Below are 15,687 nucleotides of genomic sequence, written 5' to 3' on the forward strand. Positions count from 1 at the left end.
TGCCCCCAAGTATATCCTAGTTTTCTTCTTTAGTAACAACATTCCTTACCTCCCGCTTTGGTCTCTTGAACTTGTCAAGTAAATGAGCGTTCTGTATCTACTGAATTAGAGCCGAATTTGTAGAAGAGGTAATTGCGATGCTGGTGGTACTGACGTCAAATTTCCGACATAATTAATATCAACAATTGCCTGAGGCGTATTTTACTATGGCACAGTAGGTGTTCTTTCATAAAACATCATATTTAGGCTTCTGGCCCTGCTGGTCATCTATCTGTTGAAGGTCTCGGCCTGAATTTATAACTGTTTAGCCTAGGCTTGTAACTACTCTACCATATGTTGATTCGTCATTTGCATATCCCATAGCCCAACCATCATTATCTAAATAAGATATGTCGGTCATCTCATGTTTTCATTATTTTCATACTGGCTCATGCTATATATCCCATCAGCCATGCCAAAAATTGTTGGCTCTTGCCCAACTTATTGCACGACCGGTGTTCAATGAATAATTCCAATAGCCAAGTAGTTTTTTTTGTCCCATTAAGTGTGCTAAAAGCTGTTGTGGTTCGATTTATAGATTTAATCACATGATAAATGCAAGCGTGCCAGAATTAAATATGCGGATCAACTCAAACCGAATAACTATGACCCCAAGTAATAAGATAAGCAATTATGTAGTATGTGACCAAGATTGAATAAGATCAGTTGCATATTCCATTACTCACATAGTGTTTTAAAATAATCAAGCGATAGTCAAAGGGTAGGGTTCATCATCTAAGAATGGGTTACACATCTATATTCCGTATGAAATGACTTTTTTATACAAATAAAAGAATAAGAAAAAAATTCTTACAATCAGTCGCGAATAACAGCTGCAAAACACCTTCTTGGATGGAGAACTCTTTGCTTGATACTTAAAATGATTCTAGCGCATAAGCGTATATTCGAATTATAGTTGAGGTATAATAACTACTTGATTATCACTACGAATTACACTAAGGAAAGTAAATAGCAAGTGAAAACAAAATATTACACTATGGAATGTAATTAACTAGTAAAAGTAAAAGGGTTACACTAAGGAATGTAAATGACAGATAACTAAAAGGATAATTGAATATATATTTAGTTTGGTTAGTATGAGACGATTTCTTCTGCTAACTTCCTTTGTTATTTATAGTCTTAACTTGACCATTTAAATACCTCCCACGTCATGACGGTTATTATAACAATTTCAGCATAACTAACATTCTGAAAACTTCCTACATTCTAACGGTTGTTGTAACCATTTCATCACTACATGACATTTTTAAGACTTTCTTGCAACCTGTCTTAGTAGTACCACTTCAGGCCTCCTTGTTGACTTGACCACATTCCATTCGGTCGTTTGATTGACCTCCTGGATAACTCTTAGCCATTTGGTTTACTTTTGAATTCCTTTCAATTGCTCCATGTCTTGTCATCTTGTCAATTATTATTATGTAAAAAGTACTTTAAGCATCATTGAAGATATTTAACATGCTATATTTTTTCCTTGTTATAACATATTCCTTTCCAATTGGGTTTCTTAATAACTATCAAAAATAGGGTACTACAAATTAACTAATTTTTAGGTCAATCAGATATAAAGCTTAAATCTTGGACATGTTATTAATATTTGCATGATCCAGTGATGGGGAATTAGCAAATCTCTATAAATAATTTGGATCATCCATCAAATTAGCCCCACCTTATTAATTACCCAAAATAATCATCTTGATCAATTACTCATCACTAAAACCAAATCTAACCCCTACTTTCTATACTATGAAGATAAATAATTTGTAGAATTTGTCTAGTATGGATGCTTTTTTAATGTATTGCTTGATGGATGGACAGATCTTAGTGGGCCCTTAGTAAAATATGTGGGTAAGATCATATAGAGGATTGTGGCTAGCCAATTTGGATATCTTTGAATGAGACTCACTAAACTTTCAAGCATGCTTTCCGATATGGCATGTGGGTGTGAGGTATGTGGTAGGCTTTTAACATTAATAATAGTTGATTGACTTGATCATTGGGCCAATACAAATACAGGGAGGGTCCCACTTAATCAAAGGCTAGTGACTTCCAAGATGTGGAAAATATTGGCATCTGTAGCCAAACCTACGTGCATCCATGGAGTTAACCATACTCTCATAGTGTGTATGTTCATTTTAGGTGGAGCTAGGCATGGGACGGGATGACTCAACTTGGAAGACTTGATTCATTTAGACTTGAATCCACCCAAACCGAGTGGGTGAGTCAATCAGAAACGAATAGAATTCCTCCGATCCAAACTCAAATCGAGTCGAGTTTGGATCACCTAATAACTCGATTCGACTTGACCCGAAATCTGACTTGGTACTAATTCAACTTGATCTGAAACCTGACTCGTGTGTGTGTGTGTGTGTGTGTGTGTGTGTGTGTAATAGATTTAACGTTCCAGATATGAGATGCCATGTAACTGATAGAGAGGCTACAACTTTAGCAGGTGCACCTAGGTTTTGAGCTATGATTTTAGCCCGCAAATTCCCACTACACCCGACCTGACTTGGTTCTAACTCGACCCAACTCGGTACCTGTGATCGAGTCGGACTCGGTTTGGGTTATTCCAGTCCAGGCCGGACCAAGACTTAGGGCTATACACGAACCAAGTTAGCTCGGTTAGCTAGCTCAACTCAACTCAAAAAAGCTTAATTCGACTCAGTTCAAAATTAAGTTTGAGCCGATTTTTTTAGCTCAAAAAAATTTTGAACCGAGTTTGAGCTTGCCTGAGCTCGACTCGACTCGGATCGAACCCAACTCGAATCAAACACGGATCTAACCAGTTCGGTGACTCGGTTACTTTGATATTGATGTTACTCACCAAGTGTTTGATGAAATGACTCAACGAAGTGTCAGCTGGTGGCAAGGAAGGTATGTGCATGAAACGAATACCTTTTTTTTAAAATTTTGATGTTGCCTACAAGGTGTTTGATGAAATACCTGTAAACAGCTACTACTGTTTTATATACAGTAAGAAATTGAAAGTGCACTCTATGTGTTTGTGAAAACACTGCATAGGCTCGAACTGGCCCGAGTTACTGACCGAACTGAGCTGAGATGGCCAGTCAGGCTCGAGGACCGAGCTGAGTCGAGTTCTAGTTGGGGTCAGCTAGTGGCCGAGCTGAGTCGAGCTGTGCCAAGCTCGACTCGTGTACACCTCTACCCGGACTCGGATCGGGTCAAACATGATGGACTCGATACCAAGTCGAGTTGAATTTAGGTAGGTTTATTTCAAAACTGGGTCAGGTCGGGTTAGCACTAACTCAATACGAATTGACTTGATGCCCTGCTCTAATTTTAGGGAAATGAGGCTTTCTAATGCATGTGAGCTCCCAAATTATCTGAGTTGTGTGAGCCCCTCTTGGTATTATGTGCCACCTGACTTGTCAATGCACTCCGCACTTCAAGTTTGGCCCAAAGACTAGAAATCACACCATGTGCTATTAATATAAAAAACTAAGGAGACAAAAATATATGGCTTGAATCATGGATTGCTTTGTCATTAATAAATACCCTCGCACTGGATAAACTGACACTCTAAGGTCTTATAGAACCTAAGATTAAGTGGGATTAAGTGGTATGGAATGTTGGAGTTACTATCTAAGAAAAATCATTTGTGCCCTTATTCACTGGACACATGGATATGATTAGGCAGACCTCAGCTATGGATTGTGGTGACCATGGGTTCTAGATTGGAAATACGATATGCCTTACACATATTTAGTGTTGCTCTTATGATCATTGAGTTCATTGAGGAGTTATCCCTCTGGTAGTCCTTGAAATTTGAGATTGGACATGACAGTCATTTATCTGAGAGAGTCGTGATCCATGGATCTCAGTACTCTGTTAGGCTATGACTATCATAGGTGCATCGAAACACCTGTGGACATTAGTTCACGAGATATATGGTCATTTTATGTGAGAGGACTAACTTAGGTAAAGATAGACAATCTCGACCATCGAAAGTTGACTTGTGTTGGTTTATTTATTGCCCTTACCCTACACAAGATTATAAGTGTGCCAAGAACAAAAAATCCAGGTTCAGACCTGTAGTCATTCACATTGGTGGATCGATATCATATCAATAGTCTGTGGGGCCTATTAGCTTGGACTATGTAACGCCCCAGGTTTTCGAAACCTGAGTATATGACTCATTTTCCAAAACCCAAGTGTTAACCTTTAAAGATACAAATTTCATGTGTGTGTGTGTGTGTATTCTCTTATTTTCTTTTTCAGAGTAAGCATTTAAGAGGAATAAGAACAAATCAAGCATAGATGGAATCTTCAAACACATTCAAATATACGAGCGGTTGCCATAATGACTCATACAAACCAATGTCTATATGCTTAACAAATACAAGAATTACACAATTTAATATATGAGAAATAATAATGTGCATATAAACTTGAGCCACATGATCGTGCAACTACACTTGGCAGATATAGCCATGCGTCCTTGATAAGTGTGCCCTGCCCTTCAGTAATTTTGACATGGATATTATTTAAGCCACCTGTACTACGTGTACAGTTATATATTCAATGAATGAGTGGCCAACTCAGTGTGAATTCTCCTCAAGATTATACACCGCCGCATTAGGTAACCATAATTATAAACAAAAAGGCATTCAAAACAATGCATGATGCAGTCTTATTAAATGCACGAATGCATGAGTGCACATCAACTAAGGATGCTCATCCAGTTAGCTTTTAGGCAAAACTCATGCATGTGACCGGTCACCAGCAAAAGTACATCGTACATGCATAGTGTCAAGCTCTCCGAAAGTGGGTTGATAGTTGGTGGTCTGGGAGCTAGCATCATCCAGAATTAGCCACCCATCATCACTCGTATGTTATGAATGCATGATTAGCCCATCCGTTATTATTCCATTTACAACCAGCTAGTTTAATTAAGCTTAAAGGTCACTAAGGGGGTTCATCACCCACTGTAGGCCAACAGCTCAGGTATAATGTCCCATTCCTACCATCCCTAGCTCATGAGACCTCCACCTTAGGATATTTAATAAAAGCCCATTGACTAGTGGTCAATCATAGTTCAACATATGTAACTTACCATCACATGGTTATATAAAAATAAATCATCGAAGCCACATAAGAAAAATACAAAGTCGAAGCCACATAGGACAAATAACAAATCGAAATCATATAGGAAAAATATCAAAACGAAGCTGCATAGGGCAAATATTAAATCGATACAATAAAAAGACCATCTTCAAAAGCCACGCAGACACAATAACCCATGGATAGTAAGCCCACTTCAATATTCACATCATTCAAAGTAACCACTAGATCGATGGCCCATGATAAACACAATCAATCAAGTTACATCCCAAGTATGAGTGTACATTTATAAGTAGAGTTTCTCACTGATTGATGCACCAGTTTAAGTTCCATAAGCAATCCACAAGTAATCCACAAGCATAAGAAAATATGCAAGATAAATATTGAGCATGTAATTTAGCATTCAATTCCAACAACTAGCACATGTAATTATACGATAAAGATATCAATTATCAATCAAAATTAAAATAAAAATTATCACTTAAGCTAATGTTTAAATGAAAAGCTTAAGGGGAAGAAATCATCACCTTATATGTCGAATCATCCACTAATGTTGTTAGGAATTGCGCACGCCATCAGACTTGGATCTTATCATGAATTATGAAATTCTACAATTAGATTTAAATCTAACACACTATTTAGGTTTAGAGTATTGACCTAGGTCTAGGATTTCATTTTAGAGTTCATATCTAGGTTTAGATTTTTAGATTCAATTTCTAATTGATGTAATAACAATATTAATAATTTTACTAATTAAAAATAATAATCCAATAATAGCTAATGATGTCAAAATAACAACAAATATAATTGAATGAAGGCTTAACTAACTCGAGTCCGAAATGAGCGAGTTGACTCAACCGATGTTTCTTTCTTTCATCCTTCCTCTCTTCTTCTTTCTTACCATTCCTTCTCTTCTCTTTCTGTTAGAAGATGTCCAGCAATTGACTTAGTAAAACACGGACTAACTCGAGCTAGTGACTCAGTCGAGTCGACCCGGTGCGATATGGAAGCAAAGTAACTTAGGCTCTCTCTTTCTTTCCTCATCCTTTCTTCTCTCTCAACTACTAAGACCCACTAACAGTGACGTCCAGCCACCCTGGACTCTATTGAACTCAACCTAGACTTGACCAAACTCAGTTTGAGTTCGAACGGAGTTCACTCAATGCCGATATGATAAAAACCTCACTCTCACTTAGGGGTGTACACGAATCGAGCTAGCTCAGTTAGCTCGCTTGACTCGACTAAAAAAAGCTCGATTCGACTCGGTTTGAAGCTGAGTTTGAGTCAAGTCGAGCTGATTTTTTAAGCTCAAAAATGAGTTTGAGCCTAGTTCGAGCAGGCCCCAGCTCGACTCGACTCGGATCGAATCCAACTCGAATCCAACTAGTTCGGCGACTCGGTTACTTTGCCATTGATGTTGCTCACCAACTGTTTGATAAAATGCCTTAACAAAATGTGGCTAGTGGCTAGTGGCAAGGTGGCAAGGAAGGTTTGGTTGGTGGCAAGGAAGGTTTCGTTGGTGGCAAGGAAGGTTTGGCTGGTGGCAAGGAAGGTATGTACATGAAACAAATACCTTTTCTTTTTTCCTTTTTTTTTGGTTTTTATGTTACTTAGAAGGTGTTTGAGAAAATACCTATAAAACCATTGCCCCTGTTTATAAAACAATGGGATTTTGAAGTTGCAGTTCAGGTTTTTATGGAAATGGCTCAATGACGAACTCGACTCGATCTTGGCTCAAACTCAGTCCGAGCTGATGACCAAACCGAGCTGAGCTGGCCAGTCAGGCTCGAGGACCGAGCCGAGCCAAGTTTGAGCTAAGGTCAGCCACTGTTCGAGCCAAGTTGAGTTGAGGCCAGCTCAACCCGGTTTGACTCGATGTACACCCCTACTCTCACTCATCTCCTTCTCCTTTTTTTTTTCTTTCTTTCTACCTTTCCTAGGATAACCTAGATCGGACGAGGCCTAACCTGACCTAGCTGGACTCAATCTCAGCCAAGTTGACTCGGCAGCAACCAAGGCTCAACCTCCTTCTCTCTCTCTCTCTCATTTCTCTTTTTCCCTCTTTTCCTTCCTTTCCTATTCTCCTTTCTTCTTTTCTTTCTTCCTTTTCCCTTCTCCCTACTGGAAACGTCCAACAGTGGATGCCAAGTCTGGCCTAACTCAGTCCAGACTCAGCTCGGTTCGGTTCGCTAGATGTAATGGTGCAGTGCGACACCAGCTTGAACTGACTCTCTCTCTATCCTTCTCTCTCTATCTTTCTCTCTCCCCCACTGGCATGTCCAGCAAGGATGCTAGGCCAAAACTCACCCAATAAGACTCAAACACAAACCGCAACTCCCCCCGTTTCCATCCCTGACTCGGCAGCAACCCTTAACTTGCTAAAATAGCCTGAGCACATGTTGTTGCTGCCATTGTCAGAGTTTAGAGCTCCACCCAGACACAGGACACTCTCCGAGAAGGTCCAAAGGGCCTGGGCGACCTCAACTCGCCCATTTTGGACCTAGACTCGGTTGAGTCAACCATTCGTTGCATAGACTTAGACCCAAGCTCGGCAGCGGGTCGTCTTCCTTGAACCCCAACTCAACTCGATTCACCTTCTCTCTTTCTTTCCCTCACCTTCTCTTCTGGAACCCCTAGTTGCACTCCAACTCAACCTAAGTTGGCTGAACGTTGAGGCAACGAGTGCAACCACGTCCGACCTCCCTGCTTTCTTTTACTCATGCTCGACCTCACTCTCTCACCCTCTTTTCTCGCTTACTCCCTCTCTTTCCCCTCCTGAATTCTTGGTGGGAATCCAGAGACGAACGCAACCTATTTATAAGCCTAGGGGTGACTTTCAGCTTACTTCCAACGGCTGTTATTTCGTGCCACAATGTTGGGTTGAGGAGCTTGCACCCACTGTTATCATTTACATGGTGCTAATCCAACACGTGGGATGGACTCTCACCACCATGGCCCACCAAATGAGTGCTTTTGATTGAAGACGGGGTCTACACCATCATGGTGGGTTTTTCAGTTTAATGGAGAAGGTGGTGTGGCCGTTAATGGGCGATTTTTATCTACGGCCTAACAAGGCGATCTAGGTTGTTTGAATGAGTCGGATGGTGTCATTGATCGTTGTGAGGGCCACTAATCATCGTTGTTTCATTCATCTCGTGAGATTTTTTGTCTCTAGGTTCTTCTCGCGAAATGAGAGGTCTCTTTTGATGAAACCATTGCCACCCTAAAGGGGACGACAAAGATAGCCCCACGTGATTCTGTGGGAGGTCTGGATCGCACCAGCGAGCTTTTCCGAAGTGAAAGGAATCCCCACACCTTTTCATCTCTCAATCGGGTGTCTGCCCGTTTCTGGCACCGAAAGAGACGTTGAGATGCATTCTTAATGGATGGCCGAGATTGAATGCAGGTCATTACCTTGGATTGCCAAGCTAGCGGCGAAGTCAGACGTGGCTTTCTGGTTCGAAATGTGTGACATGCAGCCATGTTGTGTCATAGTTCGTGTGCATGTATGCATTTTGAAGGGTGAAACCACCCTTCCTAAGTTCGGGGCCTTCGTTTGGTGGTGATGAACGGTCCAGATCTCTCGATTCGATGGTATAGATGGGCCATTGATTAAGGACAACGGACGTTGTCCATGTGCAAGGAAAAGAAAGGAAGAGGAGGATTTCCTCGTTGGGTGGGAGGCATTGGGTCAAAACCGATTTAACCGTGCCTCTCGTTTAGTGTGTTGTGGGTATTTGCCCACTATGGTACACATCCCACCCATTGTGGGGTCCATAATGATGTCGGACAAAATCCATTCCATCCATTTGGTTTGGTGGGTCCTCATTAGGTCCTTTGACCAAAAGTCAGGTAGATTAAAAGTTCAGGTGGGCCATACATTTTGATTGAAGTGTTCAATCATGGATCTTTACCAATCTAAGGGTCAGATCATCCTGAATTTAAATATCAATGGTCAAAAAGGGTCCTAAGGGTCATCTGTGCATTCAGGACCATCTGTTTTATGTGTTGACAATACCCTTCCTGCTATTAAAGTCTATAATAATATTATTTACATTATTATGTTATTATTACTTATTTTATCTTTGTACATTATTATTATGTGCATACACAGATATTTGCTTATTTATTTATTTATTTTATTAGCAGTAGTATTTTACGTAGGACCCGCATTTGATTAGAGTCATCAACGGTTTGAATCACGTCTTGTTAAACCATGAGTCCAAATCTTGGGCATAGCTACTACTTAGGCAGTTTATGGTTAATTTTATAACCCAATGGTCGAGTTATGGGAATTGATCGTTGGATCGATCAACGGAAGCATTGTGGATCTTATGAGCAGCGATGGATCTATTGTTTCTCTAACAATGCGATGGTCCATCTTGAATAATAATGGTTGGATCACTTGATCTATAGATGGGGATAATTTACAATAGTCTTACGGGTCCTAAACTAGTTTAGGTGCTTCCGAATAATCATCATTGCCATCTAATAATTGGATTCATATGATTTAGTGTTGGATCGTTGAATGAGATGCCACATACTTGATGGACGGTGGATCTCTAGGCTTAGGTCCTGAAATCGATGTTTCTGAAATCGTGATGGATTATTTCAAAAATCGATCAAATGGATGACTTGTTATATGAATGAAAGTTGTACTAGACGGTTGAGATGGATTACATGAGAGTGGTTGGATGGTGATGTGTTAGGTAAGTTACATGTGTTTGCACACACATGTAAACTAATTTAGATCTCCATGGTAACACTCGAGTACTAAAAAGTACGGGGTGTTACAGACTATGACTATGAGATCATGACTTGATGATGCATGAAAGATGATTTGATCCTTAGACCTAAGGACATGTAAGGGTCATAAGCTTGACTGGTTGGCTTTGACTCTTCTTAGGGGGTCCATGCAGGGGCTAATAAAGTGGACGTATCTATGTACTTCCATTAAGAGTCGTTAATTTTTACCTGGGCCAACAAGGGAACCATTGGTTTTCCTAGGAACATGTTTATAACTTTAATCTGAATAGATTAAACATTCATTAAGTGGTTTTTCATTGGGCCCAATACTCTAAATATTTTAATCACTTTTTCAAAAGTTTTTAATCATTGAAGTTTTGTTTTAATTATTAAAATTATTTCATTTGCACTTGATGATAACCTAATGACCTAAATTTGATGGTTCACTTTTCATTGCCATGAAATTATATTATTAGTGGATACGTCATGGTAGTGGAGGGATTAAGTCATGAGTATATGCATGGATGAGGTCAATTGATGGGCTTCCTTCACAATAACTTACATCAAAACCCATAAGATAGTGAAGCACCATACTGGATACACTTTTGAAATCCTAACCCCTCCTTATTTATATAATCATATCCCAGAGGAGAAGTAGGGCTAGCCCTGGACATCCCCACCTCATGCAATGTGTAAGTGTGAGGAAAAAGAGAGAATGTCCGAAAGAGAGGAGATCTATTACATCCTCTTCTATTGTCCTCACATGTGATCCACTTGTGTGGATGGTATACATCTTCCTCAGTACCTACTAGAGAATTAGATGTTGGGCTATCTTGACTCTTTGATGCTAGGATATATCAAGGATAGATTCCTTAGTTTAGGAGATTGACATCGACAAATCGACATCAAAGACATCTCCTTCGTAGACATTGCATGCAGCTATGATATTCACCGTTTGTATATATTGTCATATTACAAAAGTTTGATATTATTTCAAATCAAAATTCATGGTATTAATCCTATAATCAAATTGCATTTGTACCATATTTCGTTGCATTTGTACGCTAAGGACCTCACAAAGTGGTATCAGAGTGGTCCCCTTCCATAATAACCGTTAATTTCTAATTTGATCTAGAAAAACTAAATATATTTCTAGTAGATAGGAACTGGTCTATTGTTTTCCTTTAAACGAGGATCGAACTGATTTTTGTTTTATGTCGATATGATTTCTGTATTATGAGGTCTAGTCTATTAAATTTGGCTCTGTAAGGCACGTTCTTTTTGAATTTTTTTTTATATTACGCTCGAGATCACAATGTTTTTGTAACGTTTCGGAAAAATCCGTACAAAGACCCAAATACCATCTCAGACAGAAATCCCTAAGGACCGTGTTCTGTAGAATTAGAATTTGGGCCAAATTTAGTTTAGTACTAAACTAAATAAATTGGTGAATTTAATTCGAACCACTATCAATACCAATGACAAGACCAAAAACCATCACAGTCGCTGACTCAACACTATATAAAAACCTAGGAGAAATCTCAAAAGGTTGTTGCTCTCGGGAACACATTGAAACTCGGTATTGGACCTGGACCGGACGTTGAAAGTCCGATGACCGCAAAACTATAGGGTTATGACCGTCTTATTGGGCTTGACAACCATCACGGGAATCGAGTCCAAATAGTGTCTACAAACGTACAACTTGAGTCCTAAGCGAAGTGTGTAAGAAATACGAATATCTTTAGAAAACGTAACGAAACTTAAATAAATTGGGCCATTCACTCACGGGCGAAATTAAAGACTTCAGACCATCAGATTCTAACCGAACTTCACCCATGGATCAGGAAAATTTTCCTGCACCTATCCTTATACTTGTGTCCCCGATCAAGTAAGAACGACTGTTGATCTGATACTGGTCCTCCACGGTTGATCCGTTAACCCAATCACACCGAAATCATAACCTGGCTTAGATCCATGGTCAGGGAACTTGTCGTATGACGTAAGTGAGTAATGGACCTTCCTAAGGGCCCTGTTTGTAAAAAACAGACACCCTTTCGTTATAACCTAAGTATACCATGGCCTTGGGGCCATTGACACCAGTTCTGGGTCTCTTTAAAGGCCTTAAACTACTCCACCCCTCTCTCATACGAATTTGCTCCAAACCCTAGGAGAGAGAGAGAAAAAAAAGGAGAGAAAAGAGTAAGGAAGGAAAAGAGATTCTTGGAGATCTTTATCAGGATTCTTTCTCATGACTTCGCGTGCTGTTTCACCTCCCCACCAACGCTACACGAACCATTCCAACGACGATTTAGGTAAGAAATCCTAACCTTAATCTTGATTTAGGGATCCAAATAGAGTAATCAACGAAATAGCTAACCTATTTCATTGCTTAGGTACCCATTGTTCAGTTTTCGGGAACGTAGGATTTGAACCGCGTCTGAATCGAGTATTCCGACGAAATGTACGGACTATAAACGTTTAGGTTATGGTTTTCAAGGCTTTCAATGTCAGCTAATGATTTATGTCTGACTTGATTACTGCCATATGATCTTAGTTACGACGTTTTCGACAAATTATACATGTGTGAACTATGTTAAATATAAGATGCATTCCATGTGTTTGTTGAAATATTTGAATGAATATAAAATTGTGATTTCTGCTTGCCATGCTTTCTAATCGAAGATCCATGTTTGTTATATGCTTTATAACTGATGTTGTGTAATGAATTGCTATAGTTCATGTCGTAACTAATCTAGTCTATTTATTTAGTAATGTGTAGTTTAAGTGTTTGATAAAATGTGTGAATGAGAAATTGCTGATGAATTTTATTTAATAAGGGTATTGAGATAGGATTCTCAATTACCTTATCTATATGTATAGTTTCCTTCAGGTAATCTTAATTTTGATTACGCAATGTATAGATGAAATGCTCAAATAAGGAATTGATTAGAATTGTTTGTCAAATGTTGATATGATTTTCACATGTATTTACGTGCTACATCTGAGTAAGATTGGGACTACAACGTAGTCCATGCAGTCGGCAACAATTTCTGTTTGAGTGGCCGTACTAGTCTCGCCACATTTAATACGTTCGGTGAATCTGGGTCATACGACGATTGTTGACAGTAGTTAGGCCACGGGGAGTGCTTTCGCACTCCATATCGATTAATTCGACGTGCGCTCCTACTAATCGAACTTGTCTAATAGACCGATTGGCCTATTGTGTGTTTACCATGTATGGACATCACTGCTTGAATCTAAGTTACCACTTACCAATGCACAGACCCGCTTCAACCATGGTACCATGATCCACTAAGACTCATGAGCCGAGCATGGTGGTATGGGACACCATGGTCGAGCTGTCGGCCTACGTTGGGGTGACGAGCCTCCCCGTAGTGACCAGTGAGCAACCCAAACTCATGAGCCGAATATAGTGGTATGGGACACTGTATTCGAGCTATCAGCCTGCGCTGAGGTGATGAGCTTCCTCGTAGTGACCACGAGTATAAACTCTTGAATTTACCTATCCATTGCTTTTCATTAGGGGTGATGACATACAACTTGCCTATCGCATGTGGTTAACTAGGATTGACGACCCTAGATGGATCCTTCGGTTTGGGTAAATGATATAAAAAAAGGTACCTTAGCTTTCCAAATTTGCTGTATGAATAAGCTTAATTAAGTACTTGGCTAACACGACCATGCACTGCATTGCATGTGCTTTGGCAAGGAAGTTGCACGTTTAGGGAGTTTGCCATGCGTGAATGGTTGACGGAATCACTTTTAAGGGAGCTTCGTGCGAGGGCATACATCATTACTGCATATCATTCCTGCATTAATAAGAGTAGTTAGGGAATGATTGTTGTACTGCTTTATCATTACTGCTTGATTGAATTGATAATATGTTAACCTTTGCCTTATAGTACCACTGAGTTGATCACTCACTCTCACCCTGGGATGGTGTTTTAAAACACCAACCAAACTCTGGTTAAGATGCAGGTGATGATGGAGTCTATGCGGTTGAGATGGATTTCATGGACGAGGAGGAAAAATTCTCTTATATTTAGTTATCAGGCGGGTTTACGTAGACCTTGTACTGATTCGACGGGATCACAGGGTTATATGGATTAGTCATACATTTACATTTGACATTTTGTATATTTTGAGACAAAACATGTATATATTCAGCTCGGTAATATACTCATACTCTGTGGGTTGTGAAACATATATATACTTTATATATCTATCTCAGTCTTCCACTTGCTTAATTACATTAACTCTGGAGTATGATATATTGATTTAGTATAATCTCTCTCATGTTTAATGCACTAATATGGACAACATTTAAACATCATTATCTGTGTTGTATAAGTGATGCGTTGGATCTCGGAAGTTGAGTTTTGCTCGACCCTCAAAATCTAGGGCGTTACAGTTTGAGTAGTTCATTTTTCTTAATTTTGTACATGATGATTTTATGTTTAGTAATTCATTTTCCTTAAATTTGTATATGATGATTTTATGTTTATTATTCTAATGATTGATGATCTTAGATTGCATAGATATGGTGTGGATGGGCCATGATGGGGGATCACACATTATGAGTCTCACATTGTATGTATGAGATACGGGGAATGATCTCTCATGATGTTAGTAAGAGCATCATCATATATTTTGCAGTGACCATAGGGTTCATCGTGATGGCCCTGGATTGGTCAAAAAGACTATGATGATATGAGATATTTAGTTAAGCATTTCATACCATCCATCCAAAATTATAAATCATGATAGTTAGATAAGGAAACAAATTATGTATGCATGAGTATTATAAATATGAGGAGTGAGATAAACAGAGTGGATTCAGGGTCGTGTCCCTACAGTTTTGGAAAGCATGAAAGGTGTGCAGTACGACACCCTTTTTCCTAAGTAAGGCACCTTTCTCTTTCCTTTTTATAGTAGTTTTCAAATTCTAAGACTTTTAATTATGTTTTAATTAAAATAAATTAGTTTCTTAATTTATATATACCCGGTAATGTTTCTTAAGGACCTATTTGTAAAAATAGATCTAATCTGTAGGTTCGTGAATGAGTGTGTACATCTAGGAGTGAGCCCATCTTTGATTGGTGTAGGGCCCACTTGAGATGTAGGGTATGTGAGATTGAAGGGCTTTGGTATGGGATAATATGAGGTGGACCCTATACCCCCGTCCATCTTGAAAATTGCATGTGGGGCCAACCTATTTAATTGTATATCTCCTACACATGAGAACTTGCTGGATTGTTTTGGACAACCATCTTGTGGTCTAATGTTGACCCACTTTATATATATATATATATATATATATATATGAGAAAGATAAACAATTCATCTAAAATTAATTATCGATACCTTCAAAAGGAGTGGTCATTCATCCCAAACGGACATAGGATGGTTAAGATCTAGCTGGAACAAATTTGGGTGTTCAAGTGTAAACATTCCGTGATTTGAGGTGACGCCCTCTGACTTGGTCTCCTTTGGATAATCTAAGTCGATTGGATTGTAGTCCCAAGCGTCATCTTCGAAATATAGGGTTATTTGCCCTGATCAGAGTTCAGACCGCAAAGTTATTAGGCCGATAAAATCGACTCTACACAACCAAGCAATGACTTATGTTGGGTGGGCCATGTCTCAAGATTTAGGAATCGGATTGAGATGATTTTTTATTTTATTTTTTGATTTCTTGAATTTTCATATGGGATTGGACATTGGGTGTCCATATCTACTTAGAAAAATCATAAATTGTCCATTGTTAAAAGTTTCCTG

This window comes from Magnolia sinica, chromosome 13 (assembly GCF_029962835.1).
Source record: "Magnolia sinica isolate HGM2019 chromosome 13, MsV1, whole genome shotgun sequence".
NCBI classification, from domain to species: domain Eukaryota; kingdom Viridiplantae; phylum Streptophyta; class Magnoliopsida; order Magnoliales; family Magnoliaceae; genus Magnolia; species Magnolia sinica.